Here is a 22,711-nt window from a genome sequence, read left to right as displayed (position 1 = left end):
AATATGTTGGCTGAACGGAGTTGAAACTCTTATTGAGCATGTGGAAGGGATTAAAAAACCGGTCCAGCACAGACCGGTAGACATTGCGTTGCCAGATCGTTCGCAGTGTTACCAATCTCATTACTTTTCTCTTTTTTTCTTTTTTTTCGTAAATACTCTTTTTTCCCCATATCCTCATAAGACAAAGTCATAGGATGTAATAGCTAGAGATTTTGGGGAGCCAAGATTATAGTGCCATGACTTAGGCTTTCGTACGCCCTAACCAGCGTTGAGGCGATGTTTCATTTAGAAACCGATGAACTTGGTTGTACCGATATGGCGGGGTCTAATTTTGCTGAAAAATGATTCCTTCAGAATTTTCATTAAGTAGTGGAGAAAGCCACTTGTACAGCATCTTAAGATAAGATACCCTTTTACCGTGTTTCCTTAAAAAAAAGGCGATAAATTTTATACATAACCATAAAAAAAAAACAATTACTTCGGGTGAATCACCCTTCTGCTGTACGATCTCGTGTCTCCATATGTGAACATTGGAACTGAAACTTTACCGCTTAAATGAAATGTGGCTTCATTACTAAAAATGGACTGCGGTTAGAACAATATGAACTAAAAGGTTACCACAGAACTCCTTACGTTTTATTTTGTCACTTACCGGGTTTTGTAGATGTTTTACCGGTTGTAATCAGTAAGTTCTGAAACACAAACGTTGTCTTAATACACTCTTAACAGTGGTACACGGGATCGCAAGTTCTCACTCAGTGCAATGAATGAACTTTTCAGACTTCGCTGAAAAGCCTCTTGAAATTGATGTACATTTTCTGCTGAAGTGCGTGGTCACTATTTCCCTTACATAAACACCCCGATTTTTCTTTTTTTTTTATTCTTTAACGAATATTCTTAGCCGATGTTAGATTGATCCTGAGACGTTTATAGAAACGCCTGCTGGATCGTTATTATGGACTCTGTCTTGCTAAAACACAGAAAGTCTTCTTTTGCATAAGCCCGATGTAGTTTATTATGACTAAGGTTAGAGCGTATGTTTGAGTTCTAGTATTGCAGTCTTATTTGAAACTTTAGGACGTACAGTTTCAGATGGTGTAAATTTCATCTATTGATCGTTCATGATTGCACAAATGCAATCAGGTCAATCATTTTAAAATCAGGTCTTTATTTTTGATACATCCCTTTTTTTAAAGATTTTTCTTAAAATATTAATAATGCTCAAGTTTTTTTTTTTAAAATAGGATACAAATTTTAAAACAATTTTTTTAATCACTTTCTAAGGTATACTTTATTAGGTAAGCTGTTATTTATAAGCAGCAAATAAATGTATACATTAGTAAATCTTGAAGTACTTTGGTAAAACGTCATGAGATACTTTGATGAATGAATATCCATTGGCATTCCTTTTAACAACACAATCTGTTACATTTTCTTGTGATTTTGAATTTTTTTTTATTTTAAACTTAATAGGTATTTTTTATGTTAAATTTTAATTAAATTTGTTGCTTAGAAGTTTTCTTTAATTATTAGATTTTGATAATCTAATGGTGGATAATTAAGTTAAAAATGTCCCATGGTAAATATATTGTTCTGCGAAGTAGTTTGGATAATCGTGTAAAGTTTTAATGTTTTAACTGCTTCTATTCCTAAAAGATGAATTCCGTATATCAAAATGAATTTAAGAACAGTTTTCTGAGGAGATGACAGCTGTTTTTTTTTATTACACTTATTCAGTATACCGGCAAATTCAGGTAAGCAGCTGTCTGCTTTTGTTGAATTTTACCATGTTAAACTTTTTGAACTTGAACTTGTTCGATAGTTTCGAAATTCTGCTAGAAACGAAATTCATAACTAATATTGCTCTAACAGTGCGTAAGAAGGTTTTAAAATAATTAAATAAAAGATATTAAAACTTAAAAGCTAAAAATTTATTTAAATATTTTCAACCCTTAGGAACGATTACAATTTTTTTTTTTTTTTTTTAAATTTTACTTATAAATTTGTGAACGCGTGCGCATGTGAATGTCTGTTTTGATTAAGTATATGTAACAAATTTTATCCAACATATTTTTATTTTCCTGACATCATAGCTCTAAAACTATACTACAAGAAGGAAAATTATGGTAATCAGCCGAAAAATGGGATATGAATTCTTTGCATTTCACGACGTGTCATTACCCAGGAACTCAAAAAAACAAGTGTGGTTACATAAATTCATATGTACATATGTGCGTGTGCTGGCGTATTCGAAATTTAAAACTTTTTGACTGGATTAACTGATTTTGATGAAATTTTCTACGTGGACTTGTAAATATACAGACTTGGCAGTCTGTAGATAAAATTTTGATGTCAGTATCTCCAGCAGGAGAAACATTTTATATTACTCCAACGGAGAAATTGTCTATTTTCTTGAAATTTTGCAAACATAACCCCACTCAAAAGCTTAACAATATATGCTTGCTGCTTATTTTACCATTAAAAAAAAAGAAAAGAAGATTGCCCCAAAATTTCCCATTCCCCAAAAAACGAAATAATATTTTTTATTGCTTATTTTTTAACCGTATTTATTTTACGTCCTCCGACGCATAATAGTAGTGCAAACGACAAAAAAAATGTACTTTGGATGGCATATTGATTGTGAGGGAGCCGATCAAAGTTTAGAAATATCGACTTTTTAATGTTCAAAACTTTTTCGGTTTGTTTAAAATTTAATATTAATAAGTGTAAATAATAAACTTTCAGTAACAACATTACTAAAAAATTTCAGCCTGATTCACCCCTGCCCGAAAAAGTAATCTTTAGGTAACCTTTTTCTAAGTGGAACGTTTTTAATTTCTTCCATTTGACTTAGTAAACGTAGAAAAAAATTTGTTTAATGTAATTTTGTAGGTAAGGGAGCACAAAAAATAAAAAAATACCGATCTTTTGAATTCTTATAATTTTTTTTTGGTTTATTTAAACCTATTAACGTAATTATAGAATAAAACTTCATCATAAATTACCAGCACTCCAAAGAGGAAATCTTAGTTAACTTTTTCATGTATAATTATTGTACCACCACACGAATAAATTACCAATGCCAGGAAATTATTAAAACTTTATTGCCTGCCTTTTTTTTAAATTTTTGTAGAACATAATATTGTTTTTTTTTTCGATATTACTTTAAAGTTATACTTCAAGTTAAAAATCCCTTGTCAGTTCGAGCGAGAACAATGACAAATCATTAGGTTATAGTTATTTCATTGAGCTCACTTTTTACTTCCTTATACAAAGTAAAGGAAATATTGTGATTGCGAAAAATTTCGGTTTTCAAATTTCAGCGGAAATATCCATTTTTGACCATCCCTGAATCCATTCTAATTATTTTCGGCGTGATGTCTGTACGTACGAATGTGTGTCGCATAACTCAAAAACGATTAGCTGTAGGATGTTAAAATTTTGAATCTAGAACTGTTGTAACATCTATTTGTGCACCTCCCCCTTTGATTGCAATCGACTGAACCAAAAGTGTTCAAAAAAGCCCAAAATCCAAAAAAAATTTGGATTTTGGACTTTTTCTTCCCAATGAGGCATCATGAATGCTCTCAATTAGGGGTTTTTACTGCAGTTTAAAAAAAGTTCAAAATCCAAATTTTTTTTGGATTTAGGCTTTTTTGAACACTTTTCGATCAGTTGATTCAACGAAAAGGGAAGGGATTGCAGTGAAAGGGGAGGTACACAAATAGTTGTTACAACAGTCTTAAATCCAAAAGTTCAATAACCTACGGCTAATCGTTTTTGAGTTATGCGACATATATACGTATGTACAAACGTTACGCAACTACTATACAAAATGAAATCAGGGATGGTAAAAATAAATATTTCCGTTGAAATCTGAAAACCGAAAAATTTCGCGATCACAATACCTCCTTTACTTCATACAACGAAGTAAAAAGTGTTACAAAATAAAGTTAAAATGTACACATAAAATTTCCAGTTTTAATGACTGGGATGACTTGCTTTATTTTGCACAAAACTTTAAAGACAGGTTCTATTGTCGTTCTTTGTAAATGCATTTCATGTTTAATATCAAATTTATTTCTTTATTTTGTTTTTGTTCTGATATAAGTTGAAAACGACTTTTAGCACAAATATGTTGTAAAGAATGGCATTAAGGATTTTTTAGTTTTCGCAGAAATTTGAAGATATTCCGTGTAAATTTTTAACTAAAATTCAATCTTCTCGTTCGTATCTGCATTTTTACGCAAAATCTGTTGATAGTTCATTCAGTTGTCCTGTTCTGGCAGTAATAAATTCTGATTATTATTGCAATTTTGAAATGGATTTTTATTCCAGTCATGGGACTCTTCTTGTCTTTTAGTGGTTTTTAATTGGAAAATATGCTCCTGAATTATGTCTTAACACTTTATTCATACTTATTTTATTTTCGATTAAAAAATCACAGCTTATCAAAACACTGCGTATTATTATATTTCACATAAGGTTCCCATAAATCTAATTTTAAAATTAAAGCATTGATTTATCGTTCAGTAAATGAGTAAATACTAGATACTGATCAAAGTCACTGTATCCACCAGCTCAATACTTTTTTTATGGGAAAGAAAAATTATCACAGATTCATAAAATTTACGATAGATTGCAGTACAGTACAGTGCAGTAAAAATATAAACAAACATGCGTATTTATAACGAAAAAGCTGCAAACACATATGTGCATAGCAAGACAAACACCATTACCGCCAAACGCATATATTTGTCTATAGCGAGTCAGGCACTACTGTTGCTGAACGCATGTATGTGCGCGTAGCAGTTAAAAGGTTAATTATAGTAAGCAGGTTGAAATGTCCACTACTCGCGGCTTGCACAAATATTAGTATTCATATATGACCGGTTGTCTAATGATCACGCACATAGATGATAGTTTGACACTCTAGCAGTGTTCCGCTCTCCCACATCACCACTCATACTACTAGCGACGCATCAATGTAGCAACCAGTTAATAGTCACGGACGCCGCGGGCTCCATTCGGTCAATTCAGAATGCCTTGTTTTTTTATTTTTATTATTTTCATCATTTCGATGAATATTTTATGTATGTTTATGGAACCCTTTATGACATTTTGTGGGACGCAGGTTTCCGTGGAACACACTTTGAATAGCACCGATTTATATTATTTCAAAATTAAAATGCATCAATTATTTATGCCCGCATAGGTTAATACAAAACTAGGCATCAGAAATAAACAAAATTATATTTTAGTCAATTTAAATAACCAATCTTGTTAAAAATAATGCTTAACCATCTTAAATATTATACTTTTTAAAAGTATATATTGCAGTGCTTTTTTATATGCTTTTTTATTACAGTGGTTTTCTTTGTAGTATTCTAGTCGCGTATATCTTTGCCGATGATTTTTAATTTTAATTAATTCTCACCCTCAAAGTAAAGCCAAAAAGCGGTCTTCTTTAGTTATTGGGTTGATATAGAACTTTGTGTAAATCTACTGAAATTTAATTTATTTTTACAATAAAACCATTTATTTATTTTAAAGAAAAGGAAAAATAAAATCTAAATTTTCTTCACAAATAAGAATACAAAAAAGAAATATCTCTAAAGGAGAAAGTGATTTTTTTTTATAAATACAGAAAAAAATAAAATACGTACAAGAAGTAAATAAATAAAGTTATCATCAAGCAACTTCACAATATTTGTAATGCCTCAACGTACTAAAAATTATAAGTTAAACTAAAATTTTTGATGCTTTAAGAAAAATACATCCTTAAATCCAACTATTTAAAAATACCCTAAGGCTAAAAAATTTCAAAAGCCTTTCACTCCATCGAAGCAGGTGACCATTAACTTTCTTTTGAATAAACAGCCATTTATTAATTTTTTTTTTAATCAGTTGAACGATATTAATTAATATATAAAGTACAAATTTTTTTTTATGGTTAATTTGATGTACTCTGTATTCTTCATAATAATCCAGTGTTGGGTATAAATGAAGTGGTTGTACGAGTAAAATATTGTTTTACAGTCTAGCTTTATAATTATATAGTAAATATAAATATAAAAAATATAAAAAAAGGGAAAGAAATCCTCATGGATTAAATTTTTCATGTCAGGATTTTTGCAGATCTTCGCATTTAATGACCCTTTCTTAACAACAATGATACAATTTTAGCGTTGAAAAATTGTGAAAGGATGTTGGCATGATTTTTTCTTTGTATCTCTACACTGGATGGACCGATTTGTATGAAATTTGGTACGATGATTTTTGTACCAGGGGCATTAATGACATTAAATTTTAAAAACAGTTGATCAAACAGATAAGGACCTTATGGGTACACGTATCTCAAGATTTTCTGATAGAGGAGAATATGTTTTTTTTTTTTTTAATATGTAATTCTTTAATTTTAAAGAGATATCCTTTAATGATCCCATTAATTTCCCTCTTAAGTTGTAGTCTGTCAAAAACGAGGGGAGGCAAGGAGCCAGAGGGAGCTATTTGCCACATTTTTAAATTATATATTTAATTCTGTTTTTATATTTCAATATCTACTGACAAAATAGAGATTTCAACAAAAGAGTTTAACGTAAAAAAAGTTGTAATAATTTCCTGGAAATCGTTTTTTACTTCTGTACCAACCAAGAACAAGGAAGTATTGTAATCGCGAAAAATTTCTGTTTTCAGATTTCAACGGAAATATTAATTTTGTCCATCCCTGAATCCATTTTGACTAGTTTCGGCGTGACGTATCTACGTACGTACGTACGTATTTATTTCACATAACTCAAAAACGATTAGCTGTAGAATGTTGAAATGTTTCATTTAGGACTATTGTAAAATCTAGTTGTGCACCTCCTCCTTTGATTGTAATCGACTGGACAAAAAGTGTCTAAAAAAGCCCGAAATCAAAAAAAGTTGAATTTTTGACTTTTTCTTAACTGCAGTAGCAATCAACCCTTTATTGAGGTCTTTTCTACGATATATATAATAAATGGTACTTATGAGAAGGCGGAGAAAACGGGAGGCTTATTGTTGCTAGCCTACTCCCGAATACAAGAGGGCCCTTCCAACATAGGAGGCAATTGCTTACTGGTGTGGTCTGTTCAGCCCTGCTATATGGCGCCGAGTTGTAGGTGGGCGTTTTTAGTGCCAAGTACATGGGTAAATTGGAATCCATCCATAGGAGGTGTTGCATCAGAGTAGCGGCCGCCTATAGTAGTGGTGTCCAGGGAGGCGGTTGAGGTGATTGCTGGATTCCCGCCTGTAGACTTGATGATAATGCGGTGTAGCAGAACTAGTGAACTGAGAACACTCCCATTAGAGGAAAGGAAGCGTTCTGCTGAAGAATTAGAAGATGGCACGTCGCACAAACATTGCAGGAGCGGTGTCACGAAGGATAGGTGGACCCATGCCTTATTGGGGACATCAGGGCGTGGTGCCGGAGGACCCATGGCACGCTGAGTTTTGAGAACGCAAAAAAAATATTTTAAAAGTTAAAAAATTCAACATTTTAAAATTTTAAATCAACACCTTACCCTCAATATTGCTCTCAAAGTATTTTTTTTGGATCACTTGCATTACTATTACGCCTAACATAATAAATATCAGTTAAAAAATATGCAGTAAATAAAAGAGAAGAGGGAGTTTTGGGAAAAATATTTTTAAAAATGATAAGAAGCACGCACGAACGTATTGAGCTTAATATAAAGTGAGGTTGTATTTACAAAATGTTAATAAAATTGACCCCAAATCTGTACAAAAAATTGTTCCATATACACGAGTCTCTGAATAAAATTTCATCGGTTTATCCAGTCAAACGTTATTAAGCTTCAAAGGCGTCAATTTACGTACGATAAATCCGTACGAAAATTACCTACCCTTTTTTTTTGTTTTTTGGGGTTCTGCGTCATGAAACTCGAGAAATGCAAATAAACTCATATCCAATTTTTTTAATGATTATCATACTTTCCTTCTTGCAGCATATCTCTAGAATTATGATTCTAGGAAAGTAATAGTATTAATAATTTAAATGTGTTTAGTATTTTATTTTTTCTGAAAAAAGATTTAATTTTAAGCATTAAGGAATAAAAGTCCTTAAGTAAGGAATGTTTCTCTTTAAAAATGTATTTTATTTTGTTTATTTCTGTTTCCGTCATAAAATAATTTATTAATAATAATAGCATAGCATTATTTATGAATATATTATGTTTTTAATACATAAAATATGTCTTTAAAAACTTTTTGTTATTAAAATAATACTGTTTTTTATTCATTCATTACAATAATGGAACTAGTGAACCGAATAAAGAAGTTATCTTTATATTAGCATCGTGTAAGTTATTTATAACAAAATGAATATATATATACAATATACAATGATACAATGTATGTATATATAGTATGATGGATTTTATATAGTATGTAGAGGATTTTTCAAAGCTTGAAGAGGAATGTTATGCAAAAGGCTTGTGAGAGACACAGTAGTAACCATAGCAACAAGCAACGCTGCTTTTAATCCATCCCGTGTACAGGGAAAAATCGAACACCCTCTTCCCACTGCTCTTATATACACCATACAACGTCCCACCTAATGTTATCCCATCGGGATTCGAACCCAAAGCTTCACCGCTTACCTTCTGAGCCAATTAAAACTTGCAAACCGGTTTTACGGATACACGAACATGAACTAAATTCACATTAAAACACGGCCGGGGTCTGAGAACATTCTCCTCTCTTCCTTCTGTACTGCATATACCTTTCTACTTTCCGTTTAACTCCCCTTTAGTATTCTTAATTCCGTCACGTAATTGTCCTGTCTGTTATGTTTCTTCTTACGAATTTACGTATAAGAACATTTAATGATTGCCATTCTTTCTTAATTCGTTTTCTTATAACACACAAATAATTAAAAACGTTTATATTAAAATAAATTTTAATTTATTTAAATAATGTAATTGAATTAAAAATTACAAATATAATTAAATGTTCTTCTTTTAAGATCAATACAATAAATGGATTCAAAACTTTTTAACTCTAATCTTGTTACAAATGTTTCTGTTTTTCAACTAATTTATTTTAATTTTCAACGTTTATTTTAATTGCATTATATCTTTGTCGATGAGTTTGAAGGTAAATAGTTTTAACGATTATCTTATTTAATTTTTTAAATTTTGTTCTGGTAATCTAGATAACTTCATCTCATTACGCGAATTATCTTTAGAAAAAATTAAGGAGAATAAAAAAAAATGTTTTTTTCAATGTAATACTTATACTGCGCAATTAGTTTTAAAGCATAAGTGATATGTGTCAAATGTAACATTAACAGAAGTTCTTCAAAACATACATAGAGCTATCTGTTTCCTAAAACCGAAATCTCTTTCTTGACAACCCCAAATTTTCTAAACAAAGAATGATGTGCCAAATTTAATGAAAAATGACGTGGTTAAATTGCCAATAGATAAAATTTTACAAAACAATTTTCAGAGAATTTAATTATGAGAGAATCTATATAAGTAACCTCTCAGCTGAACAAGTAGATTTTATGAAATAAAGAAACAGATCAAAACATGGCAGAAAAATTTAGTATTGTAATTTTAAGCCGAAACAAGAAACAATATTTCAATATTGTAAAATATCTAGAAATAAAATCAGCTATTAAAAATAAAATAAAAATGAAGTAAGACGATAGATTAATAGCATTATTTAAATTTCATCGTTTCCTATAAAAAATATTAAGAAATGAAAATTCATTATAAGATAATGAAGTTGAAGGGACTTAATTCAAGGCAGACTATACCAGATGATTTTATATAGGTGTTAATATTAAAATTTCTATTAATTATCTGAGTAATTCATGCTACATGATTTTATTAAGAGGATCAATAAATGCTACCTATATGATGCTATACGTATAATTTTTCCAGGAAATACAAAATTACCTTTGTTGTTTTCTATTTAAAAATTTTTAATTCGTTATTTAGAGATTGCTTTCAAATGCCCTGTAGTAGAATAGGATTTGGAAAATATGAATTTCAGGATATGTTGAATTTTTTTTTTTGGAAGTAGGCAGAATTAATACAACATATCCTGAAATTCAATTATCATTCAAAAAAAAGATATTTTTACACAAGATTTAAACAATTTTCGACACCTACTAATCACATTCTGAGACGCCGCCCGCCAGGACAACCCGCCTGGAGAGCCTATCTGCGGAGGGCGTGCCTAAGGCATGCATCTGTATATATATATAATGTATACATAATATTTAATTTTATTACTTAAAATTAGTAATACAAACAAATTATCTACTAATTTATTATAAATAATTTTATAAAGAAAAAATAGAAAAACAAAATTATGCATATTTTTTTCTTTTTTGCAAAATGATTCAACTTTGTATTCGTGATCCTAAATTAGTAGATCATTTTTTTTCTTTTTAAGAAGATAAAGTTACTTTTTTTTCCCCCAAAATGTTTTTCACCTTTCCCTTAATTGTTAAAAATAGTTTTCTGAAAGATTGTCAAAAATTATTTCTTTAGAAATATGTAATAATTTTTTTTTTATCTTTTGCAATTTCTTTGAACCAGCTTATTTTAGTTCTTTTACTTTCCGTCTAGCGCTATTGCAGAATCATAACTGTAATAGTGAAAGTATTGTAATCGATCCAGTTTGAGCATATGCAGTTTTCATTGTATCTTGACGTTTTGAGGCCTAAGGAAATCAAAAAACCGAATGGAATCGGCGGATGTTTGTATGTACGTGTGTGTGTTTGGTGTAGCCCTATATATCGCCTTATATATATATATAGAACTACGGGACCGATTTTGACGAAACTTTATCATATTACTTCGATATCTAGGGGATTGATGCCATTAAATTTTCAATTTAAAAGATTAAAAGGGTGAAGGGTGATAGGGCAAGACACCCTCAGTATCTCGATGTTTTGCCTAATTAAGGTGTTATTTTTCTTGGGCATATTTGTTAATAATTAAAAAATAGTAATATCTGCAAAATATTTGCAAAATTGCACCCACCACCCCAAAAAAAATGCTGTAAACTAGTGGCTAAGTACCCATACTGACGTAGTGCATACTGAATCAGTAGTACTCCCTGTCACAAGGAGCACTAGTGCAGCACTGACATCTGCAATTGTTTTTAAAGTGTAAAAAAATTATTTTTTAAAAAAGCTGTTATTTAACTAATATTAATATTAACATTAATAAAAAAGGAAACAATTAAAATTTATTAAGTATATATAGTTTTATTTTTATTTATATACAGTCATTACATCACATTGATAGATTGACAAAAAGCAATAGATAGGTTTCATGATAATATTGCGTATATCAAATAATGATAATATAGAAATTTTAGCCGATGTAGAATGCATTATAATCCTCTGTGATATAACATTATAACAAATGTATTGTTATGTACCGCTTATGTCATCATTTGATAGGAATGTAATGTTGTTTCAATGTTCGCATAATATTAAAAATCCATATAATATGAGTTATCGTAGTTCGTGTTATAAAACACAGGATATCTTGCTACATTTTCAGTAAATTGTAACATTTACTACACTTGTCAAATAATATTATATTATACATTAATATTGAATAATTAATTCGTTGTTTTTATTTCACTACAAGTTAAAAGCAAAAAAAAAATAATTGATTAATCATAATTCTTAATATAAATAATTGTGTAAGTTATTTAATTAGTTGTATAAGTAATATATTTTTAATTATAGATTTGTATTTTTATATATAAGTTAATATAACAGTAATTAATGAATAAATGGTACGATAATAGGCAGTGATTGTCACTAATCATTAAGAATTAGCCATTAAAGAAAATACTATGTTTTATGTTTTCGAATTATATAAACTAAAAAAGGAAGGGAACAGAATAGGAAAAATTGAGTTATACCGGGTGTACAAAAAAAATACAGCTTTAATTTACGATATTTTAGCTCATGGATGAGGTGTTCAGCGTTGATATATAGCTAGTTAGAATCAAAGAGCGAAATTACAGTTTTAAATGCCCCTACGGCCGTAGATTGATACCTTAACTTTCCACATGAAAGCGCCACTGACAAAGATGGTGACTTGTGAACAGAAAGCCATCTGTGTTTTTCAATTTGCTTAATGTGAATCTGTAGTTACAGTATAATCGTGAACCTCCGAGTGATGAAACATTCGTTGATTGGATAATAGGGAAAAATACTAGACGCCCGAGGGTATCTGAAAAAAATGTCGAACTTGTCGGGGAATCTTTCCTGCTTAGTCCTAAAAAGAATGTAGTAGGAAAGCCAGGTAACTAGTAATGCCGGTGATGACAGTGTGCAGTGTTTTAATGAAACGGTTACGCTTGCGTCAGTATTGTTTACATCTGTTAGACTTTGAAACCTACCGACTACGCTGTGCGTGCCAAATCTGCAATTGAAATGTTACGGACTGAAATTAGCGACTTTATTTAAATTGAATTGCGTTTAGTGATTAGCTAAATTTCATCTTACTGGAAAAAATTAACATTCATGATGTCCGTATCAAGAGCTCTAAAACTCCCATAATTCGAAAGAGATTCAATAGAATTAAATCTTTTCTTTGCGATATCCCGACAAGTTTACGGGCCGTTCTTTTTCACTGAAGTGAGCGTTCAGGAGTTATTTGGGAACGTTGCATACATGGCTGGCTCTTTGCCCGAGTACAAGAAGGACCAGAGAATTTTATCTGACAACTTGTTTGCGAGCTTGACAAATTGTTTGACAACTCAATTTTATCTGAGCTTGTTTGCGATTGCCACCCGATGTGATTCCTTTGGGGTTTTGTAAAACAGCTTGTTTATTGTCCTCCACTACCTACTGAGATCTACCCGATTTGATGCAAGGGATGAAAGCAACTGTGCAATTACACCATACATGCTGCTTGTGGAAAGAACTCTCCTGTTGGATTTGAAATCCAACCAATATTAAAGTAACGAAAGCTGCGCACATTGAACACTTATCACGAGAAACTCTAGAGTTACTGTTTTTTTTTTTTAAATGACTGGCATCGACTGCTTTGATCATTTTGTCTAGTGAGAATGGGTAAATCGTAGCGAATGAAAAATGTCATTCCTGACCGGGATTCAAACCCGTGACCCCAAATGAAAGGATGAGATACTACCAATCCGCCACGGAAATTTATTACTCGAACATTAGAATGTATTCTTTTCTGCTTTATTTTATAAAATCATTTGAAGAATGAAGGCTGCAGTAATTATGGAAATTACGTATAAAAATTATGTTTTATAAATTAAATTTAAATTATAATATGTCAGTATTATTTTACTGTTGTTTTTCAATACAGCTCATTCCACCTCCAAAAGTTCCCTACTCTTGAACAAGACTTAACAGAGACGCGAGTTATGTACAGTCTGTAAGAATCTTACCTGTTCAGTAGACCTCGATATTCTCATCAAGATGATATTCCCATAGACGACCGTAGAACTACTGTGTAATAGAAATAAACGGCTTTGATGATCCATTATTTTAAGCAATTCAAATTTCATTTTAACAAAGAACACTTGAATCTTCACATAATCCAAAAATAAAAGTCAATAGGAGTAAGATATGGAGAAGTGGAGGCCAGGCTATCCAGCCTTCTCGTCCGACCAGTCGCTGAGGAAATATTTTGTTAATCCTGCACGATTATAGAAAAACGTGTAGGAACTCCGTCTAACAAGAGAATGGATTTCTCTGGTCTTCAGGGAACAGCATCCTAATCTAATAGTTGTTTGCCGTTATACTTTTATTAGCAAAAAGAATGGACTTTTAGCTCGTCCGATTGCCCACTCTTCATTAACCTTTGAGCTGTCTGATTGATGTTCCATAACGACAGAACTTTATAAAAACTTAATCATTCTGAAACATTAAATGTAGCTTTATCATTAAGAATAAAAATCATTAAAAAATTTAACTCGTTAAAAAATTTCCCATTGTGATTTAACTTATCCCGAATGTTTGTCACAAATTCAAATCGTTTAATTTTGTCCTGTTGGATAAATTTTACGTAATACTTTGCTTTTATGACGGTTAAAACGTATTTATATTTTTACTTTCATGGCATCATGGCATCATACCTCTAAAGTTATGCAGCAAGAAGGAAAGTTTGGTAACCAGTGAAAAATTGGGGTATGTGTTTTTTTTGCATTTCTCGACGTTTCGTGACTCAGGAGCCCCAAAAATCGTGGGAGTAATAATGTTCGTACATACGAATGTATGTATGTATGTATGTTGGTATGTTTGAAGCTTAATAACTTTTGATTGGATAAATTTGTCATACAGACTCGGGTATATGGGACAACTGTTGGTAAAAGTTTGAGATCAATACTTCCAGGGGGTGAGATGGTTTTTTTGGAGTCAATTTACACAAAAGTTTTGCAACCATAACCCCACGTATATTCAGTACATACGGAAATGCATATATTATTTTTTTTAAATTTCCCTCAAATTCTCCCCTTCCCAAAAAATCGATAAAGTTATATTTTTAATAATAGAAGTTTAAGTGGTGACAGTGATGGAGTAGGGGAGCCGATCAGAGTTTAAAAATATCGATTTCTTTAATTTTTAAAAACATTCTTTGGTTTATTTAAATTTTGATTAATAATGTTACAATAAAATTTTATAATTCACCCCATCACCAAAAAATAAATCTTAGGTAACTTTTATTGTCTGTACATTTTTCAGTGGAATGTTTGTTTTTTAGTTTCTTCCATTTATCGTAGTAAACGTAGACAAAAACGTTTCTTTTGGGAGATGGGGAACAGAAAAATGTAAAAAATATAGATTACTTGAATTTTTTATACTTTATGTATAACTATCTTTACACCATCAAAGATTAAATAACTAATGCCAGGAAAGCGCGAATTTGTTGTCAGCTTTTTTAAATTTGTGAACAATTATTTTACTGTACTTCATGGTAGACACTGATAGTCGTCCTGGCTCTAAACGTTTCAGTAAGCTGTCTATTTTTCTGAGTCGTTTGACCCATCAGTGAATCTTATTTTTATGTAGTTGGTTTTCATTTAACAGTCAACGATATTCATGCCTAACAACTGCAATTAATTCAAACTTAAAACAAAAAAAAAACAATTGAAACTTCCTCTGCACCACAGTCCTGGAAACTAACAAACGTTATACGACTATTGACCTTGTAACTTAGGGCGCACGCGATGGTACTTCATTACGTATCAAAAACTTCGACAATATCTCCACTTTGATATGTATTTCATGTCTTTCATCTTTTACTCCAAAGATATGACACTGAAGCCCAATTATTACTCAAACATTATAGACATGTTGTACATATATGTTTACACAATGTATCTTCATTTACTCCGCTCCCCATAGCCGGACCCGCATCCAAGCATAATTCAGCTCCAGGGGTGCCATCGCCTCAAACTACCTCGGCAGAACACAAGGTCCCGCCCAGGTAGCAGGGACTCAGTCATGCAGTATATGCAACGCCTTTAATGAGGACCCCATAAGGGGTCCACTTACCGGGACTGCGGTCATTATGCCCTTGCCTCTAATGGGGACCCCTTCCTCGGGACCACGATCTTGCATTCCCTCCCACAGAGATGCATCGAAGGAGTCCCCGCCTAATCATTGAGGTGGGACGCCCATTGAGGTGGAACGCCGCAGCCTCGCACCACTCCTAGACGGGGCTGTCTCCCACAGACATTCATCAGCACTGAGTAGACACCGCATCTTCATATCGCAGGTGAAGCCGTGCAGCCCCTATCTCGGGTGCATGCCCATGCAACCGACTGGAATGACACCGAGCTTCTTGTCGACAGTCCTTCCGTAGGTGACCGGCCTCACCACAGGTGAAAAAATGGCCACTGCAATCTGTCCTCGTACACGAATTGACCCTGTCGCCTGGCTTCCGCATCGAAAACTTTGGTAGTGAAATGAACGTCTCATAACCCTACAAGCCACCTTTCCAATGCGGGTACTTCTATCAGCAAATAATTTATCCTTAAGTATAGGCGACACAGCCACTCATGGTCAGAAAAAGGATAATATTTGAGATTAGTGACTTTTATGATCTTAAATCTACGTGAAACGTTTTTTACGATTTATTTATGATCGTTGTTTTTAAACAGCCCATTTTTTTCTAAATGCTTAATTTTATTCTATTAATAAAAACTTGTACGTAAAGAGATTTAAAACTTAAATTATATTTTTTTTTAAATTCAAAATAATATTAAACTAGTAAATTACCGTTATTTGTCCACATATTCATTCTCCTTCGTTTTCAATGCCCGCCACCGTCTTGCAGATAGCTTCCGTAATAACAATATTCCTGTGGCTGCCATGAACCATTTTCGAGCAGCTTCAATGACTACTTTATTGGAACAAAAGTTTTACACCCTAAAACTTCTTTCAAAAATCCAAACACATGGTAATCCTAGGGTTTGAGGTCCGGACTATAGAGGCGATGTCCCGGAATAGTCTACTTTAATTAACTGATTGTTGATTTTTTCCGCTTGTTTTTGATGGCTGTTTTTACTGGACCCTTCAGTAAATTTCAGTATTACTTGGCGTTTGTAGCGCACAAATTTGTTAGGAAATCGATTTGAACATCTTATCCCAAAAGAATGAAATCAATTTATATTGTTGGAAAAATAGTTTGCTTACTCTTTTGGTTTCGGAGTTGACGGTTTTGTAATTGCATCCATGTTTTTATGCTTTCCAGAGTAAATTAGTGCACTTAAGTTTCATCGCTACTGACAGACTAAAAATTGATCCCGCTTTTCTTCATATACTGAAAGATCGTGTGAACCCACCAGCAAACGTGTTTCCTTATTTTTGTCCATTAGCAGTCATGGAATCTAACGTGCGCATATTTTCGGTTAACTAAGTTAATTTCTAATGCAGTTATCTACACTACTGAAATTAATATTGAATGCAAAACAATAATCCGCACTGTAATTCGATGATCATTTTGAACAGGTATGTTAATCTTCGCCCATTTTCATTTTTTTTTTGAAAAAATGTTATAACAATCTGTTCTTTACTTACAAACAAATATCATATAACAACTAAGTGGTGAATGACTAGAAAATGTTAGTGCTTCTTTCTTCACATCAGACATTGCTAAAATTTGAACACTGGTCGTATTATTACGCGAACGGAATTAATTTTTCATTATTATTTTTATTATTATTAAAATACATCTGTAATAAGTTAAAAAATAATAGCAAAAAATAAAATAATATACCATAATTTAAAATAAAATAACTGTTTCAACTAGATATACATAAATTAATTACATTTTCATATTTTAAGGATTATATTTACTTTTAATTTAATTTTCAATAAGCTAATTCATTATTTATTATGACATAACATGTCATGAATAATATTTCATATTACGTTACATTAGAATCTATAACTTACAAGTAATATAGTCAATGATACATTAATTTAATCAATCAGCAGTGTCATTATTCATTAACATTAGAACTTCGATTCAACATTTTAATATAGGCGTAACATGCATATTATAACATATACAAATTTTAAATTTTAAATTCTGAGCAATTATTTTAAAAGTTTTTTCATATTTTAATATACCATAGTAGATAGGATCAGGAAAACAAGATATATATGTAGAAAACGGTTGACCCGTGCAAGGAGAAAATCTGTATCGCGTTATCAGGCACAGATTTTCTCCAGGTCAATTACCAATCCATTTTTTGAGTCAGGTTAACATCAATTGTCAGATTAGCTGTAGGTAATGTCGTAAACACTGACCTGTTTAGATAATACATTCTGAGGAGAGAGATAAGGGTTAAGGTTAGAGTTAAGAGTTAAAGTTATAGTTTGGAAAGGGTGGTTAATGGTAAAATACCATGGTATAGCAATACTAAACTCCATCTCGTAGGATACTTGCATTACGTTTAAACAAAACATAAATGTAATACATTGTAATGTATTATATTTAAACGGAAATATAGTCGCTACAATAAGACAAACCACATGTTCCATGCTACTAGACATGCGTAGAACAGATAATCAACTTAGGCAAAGCGCCATCAGTCATCTTCAATGGCTGACTCCGTATCCGATTGTGACAACTATTAAGGTTAGTTTGACTTATTTTGCATTTCCATCACTTAATTTATGTTATCTTTAGTTTTTTTATCGTTAAAATAATCATATGTCAGTATGAAAAAATAACCAACTGATGAAAAAAAAAGGAATAAAGTTTTTTTTTACTATTCTGCTGTATGATTATACTGTATATAAATAACCTATACACGAGGGTCGTTAATAATAATTAAAAGTCAAATAACTGTAGAAAAAAATTATTTTTTCAATGACAACGTAACTAATTTTACAACATAATCCCTGGATACATTTAGGTTCTTTTCCCACCTTTCAACGAGGTTCCTTATTCCAGTATTTGTTCACCTCTGTGTTTGAGCCACTCTTTTACCCCATTTTTGATTAGCTCATTATTGTAGATTTTAGTACCTCATAAAACTTATATGAGAGCACAAAATAAAAAAGAATCTGATTGTGAACCATTGGAACTGTAAAGTGGATATATGGCTACACATTCCGATCCAACTTCTGAATTGATTCTTGTGTCTTTTGGGCGGTATCAGGACTGGACTTAAGTAAAAGCATTAAGCCTTTTAAGATAGAATAATGATGTTTTCCTCCTTTTTTCTTCCAAATAACTGCAGTTTATTGTATTATTGCCATTTATTGCGGTTATTTGGAACTTACTTTTTAATGTCCTAATCAAAATAATGTGACAACCCCTATCATTTCATTTAAAATATTTGAATTGTCCCCCTCCCATTGGGGATGACTTGGTCGTGAGATCTGGTAGTTTCATACCGAAAATCAATCGTTTTGAGGTAATAGAATTTCATAGTAAATTTCATATTTTTATGTTCAATTTCTGAAAAGTTATTTATTGACTTCCACATACTTTGCTAAACATTCTTTACTTACATAATATTAACCTGTTATACTAATTCTGAAGATTATTATTAAATCTATTATAAAAAAAAACTCTTTCATTTTATATTAATAATAAAAGATTTGAATAATTGTAAAAAAATATTAATAACTAAAAAACGTAAAGACAAATTAATTCTTAAAAACTGTTTATCTGAATTATATATTGCACTCTTTTTTTGAAAATAGAAAAAGATCAAAATTCTCCCTGTGGAGTATTAAATGATGAATTTTCACTCGAAACAGAATTAAATACTTAGAATCGGTGTAAGAACCTTCCTAAAATTACAGCGTTAAAAGTCACTGTTTCAAAATCTTGTAATTATATAAAGACAGCTGTTGCATTCCCTGTTTCACACAACCTTTATAACTTACAGATTTAATATTTAATTTGAAGATGTCATAAAGAAGTGATAATCCATCGATAATTTTCCTTACTTTGCAACAATACATTTTTCTGTATTATATGAGAATTTCTGACGTCTAGCTTTACCCAATTGATACTTCAGCCATTGTTTATTTTGCATTCACTAGACTCGAAGCAAAGTCTTGAGTCAGCTCACAAGTAACTACACCCACCGTATTACATTGAGGATGAATTCACTTGTTATACATCCCAGCAAGGACCTGGTAGATTTAGTACTAAGTATCCCGTTTTATCACAAATGAAGAAAAACGAATTAAAGATAAGTAAAAAGGGAATTGAATTGTGTTTCGAGGGATTGTGGGTAGTGTGGGCGCCTACCCCACCCACAATCCCTGGGGGCTTTTCTATTCTGAAATAATCAACAATATACTGATCAACGGTTTTCTAGTGAATAATTTAAACTTTATTGTATAGAACACAAAAAACTGCTTTTTCTCAAAAATTAGTATTACAAGAGAATAAGTAGCCTACAGGCTTCTCAAGGATTCCCAAGGAAAACCGTCGCCTTCTTAGAATTGTATTGCATAAAGAAATTTTAAACTAAATCGTATTGTCAGATTCGTATTGGAGATGTCGCAACAATATAATGTTATAAACCAATATTAAAAATGCTGACCTTAGCATAGTATAATTCTTTGCAAAGTAAAATTCAATATAAAGCAATGAAAAAAAAGACCCGCCTAATACTCGTATTAAATGAAAGTTTACTGATAAAAAAGTGTTTTACTTTTTACAAAGTTAAAAATGTTGAATATGACAATAATTAAATTTACATTATATGAATATTATAAATTGGTGGAAAAAATGTATATTTGTCAGCTATTTACCACTGATTTAATTGTTTTGTTTTTGCAAGGACGTTTTCATTATAAACCGACAATAAAGTGATTTTACATATTATCTTACATTATTCCGACCAGAGTTATATTTTAAGCTACACTTCAGTATAATTCTTTTAAAAATGCATTTCTTATTAAAACCATTCGTTAACACAAATTATTTCCTTTTTCGAAAATATTTTATAAGTTTTTTTTATTATTGTTATTTATTTTTTAAAATTATTATTGTTTAAAAATTTAATTTATATTTCAGTGTTTTAATAGTTTTAATATTACAATAAATAATTTACGGTGAATATCCTATATGCATATCTGAAACGTACGCACAAGCGACGAACATAGTTTCTTTCTTTTTTATAAACAGTATATAGCTCACATACTAGGCATCCAAGACTTACTGTTATTTTTCTTAATTACAGAGAATTCATTTTGCTTTCATGTATGTACGATGTCCTGTAAATTCTTGGTGTTTATGAGTGATGAAAACGTGATTATTTTTGTTGTGAAATGTGCTCTTGTGAATAATTACATTTTGTAATATTGTTTTTACAAAATAAAGAGTTCATTAGACATAGTTTTTAAAACTTTTCTGCAGATCTGCTCAATTAATTGTTTCTAACTGTTTGCAAGCACTTTCGTAATCTATCATGCAATTTAGAATCTGATTTTAATTCTAACGTTTTGGGAATTAGACGCATTGTGTAAATATTTGCTCATTATGAGACAAATTGCCTTAAGCAACCTCATTTAGTGCTGTACAACTCATGACTCTTCTCTGCTCTTATTTTTTAGCGATAGATGTAAACTCATTCCACTCTGTTCCTCTACTCTATTCCATCTGTTCGATGAAGTTTAAGAAAATAGATTCATCTGCAACCTCTTCCTCCTATTTTTACTTAATTTAAATACTTCATTCATCACATTTTTTCCCTTTGCTCTCCTGGGCTGGAACTGCAAACAAGTTTAGCTCAACTGAGGACAGTGTCCTTTAACTCAAACAAGCCTTTCCGCCTACCGGCAATACATCCGGCACGGCAGGTCGGCTAGCCGGTCTGGATCTTTTGATTCTTCAATTCGTCTGCCTCAAACCGCCGGAGAGGGTTGAACGGGGCCCGACTACGTCGTTCCCGGGCCCAACTCAGCAACCGGGTCTCGATATTAAAGTCTCTGATCCATTCCTTACAATATGTCTCTTTAGTTTTTAGAATCTCGGTGACTAAGTTCTCAACTATTCTCCATTTTTGTTGACCTTTAAGCATAAATACTACTATTGTATCTGGAGTAACTCCAAGACTCGAGCTCTCACTATGTTCTTCCCGTTTGACACATTCGAATATCGTGGGGAGTTCATTCTTCACTAATTTATTTATTTATTGTTATGGTTTTTATTTATGTATTAATACCAAACCAAATAACTAAAGAAAAAAAATCTCTTCCATGATTCCTAAATAACTGAATAGTAATTTCTATGAAAAATCTAAGTCTTTAACCGTGTGACGTGTTGATTAAACTCTTTTACAAAAAAGTGGATTTTACTAATCATTATTTTTCTTAAATATTCTACCGAGACATGAGACATAGTGTTAATTATCAGAATACATTTTCATTATTTATTGTAACCATTGATAAAATGTTTTCTTATTATAAAATATAAATATCAGTAAGTAATGAGAGAGGGTCCAACCAGTGATGAAAACCTCATGAAAACAAATACATTATAATAATAAACGCCCATATTGATAAACATACTTACAGTAACAAGAAAGATCCAATAAACACTCATTATGTCAAAAGCACCATCATTACTGGATTTTACAACTTGTTAAATATATCGACCGATGTTATCAATACAGTTTGCACCAAAAATTAGTAATAAAAAATATTACCGGAAAAAATAAAACATGAAAATAGAGTATCTTCAGCGACAATCATTAAAGTCCAGCACTTGAACCCTTTTCAATCGTTTAACGACATCACGTTGTCTAGCAGATTCAAAGCAAGAGGATTTTACAAGTTTATTTCAGTCTAACCGGACTGAAACGGTTAGTCTCATCCCGAACATACAGTATTCCAGGAATTCATTTATTTCGGAATTCTTGAGGATCCAACAAATATTTTTTCCTGTTAATACCTTTCATTATTGAAAAAATGTGTCAAATGATGCGGATAGTCATTAAATCGTTGTTCGTATTTTTCAAATAAATTCTTTAACTTTCCGCTTCACTCAGTAGAATGATGCAATAAATGCGTTGTTTTTTTACCATACTCTCCATAGAATTGTTATATATTTTGTTTGAAAAGGAAAAATTTCAATTTTACCTTCTCGACATACCCAACATTAAACTCCGTTTGTCCAAACAGATTTCAAAATAACTTTTACAATCTTGTTGGGAACCATTTTTTAATCAA

This window comes from Lycorma delicatula, chromosome 2 (genome assembly GCF_047948215.1).
Source record: "Lycorma delicatula isolate Av1 chromosome 2, ASM4794821v1, whole genome shotgun sequence".
NCBI lineage: Eukaryota > Metazoa > Arthropoda > Insecta > Hemiptera > Fulgoridae > Lycorma > Lycorma delicatula.
Note: the sequence above shows the minus strand (reverse complement) of the source record.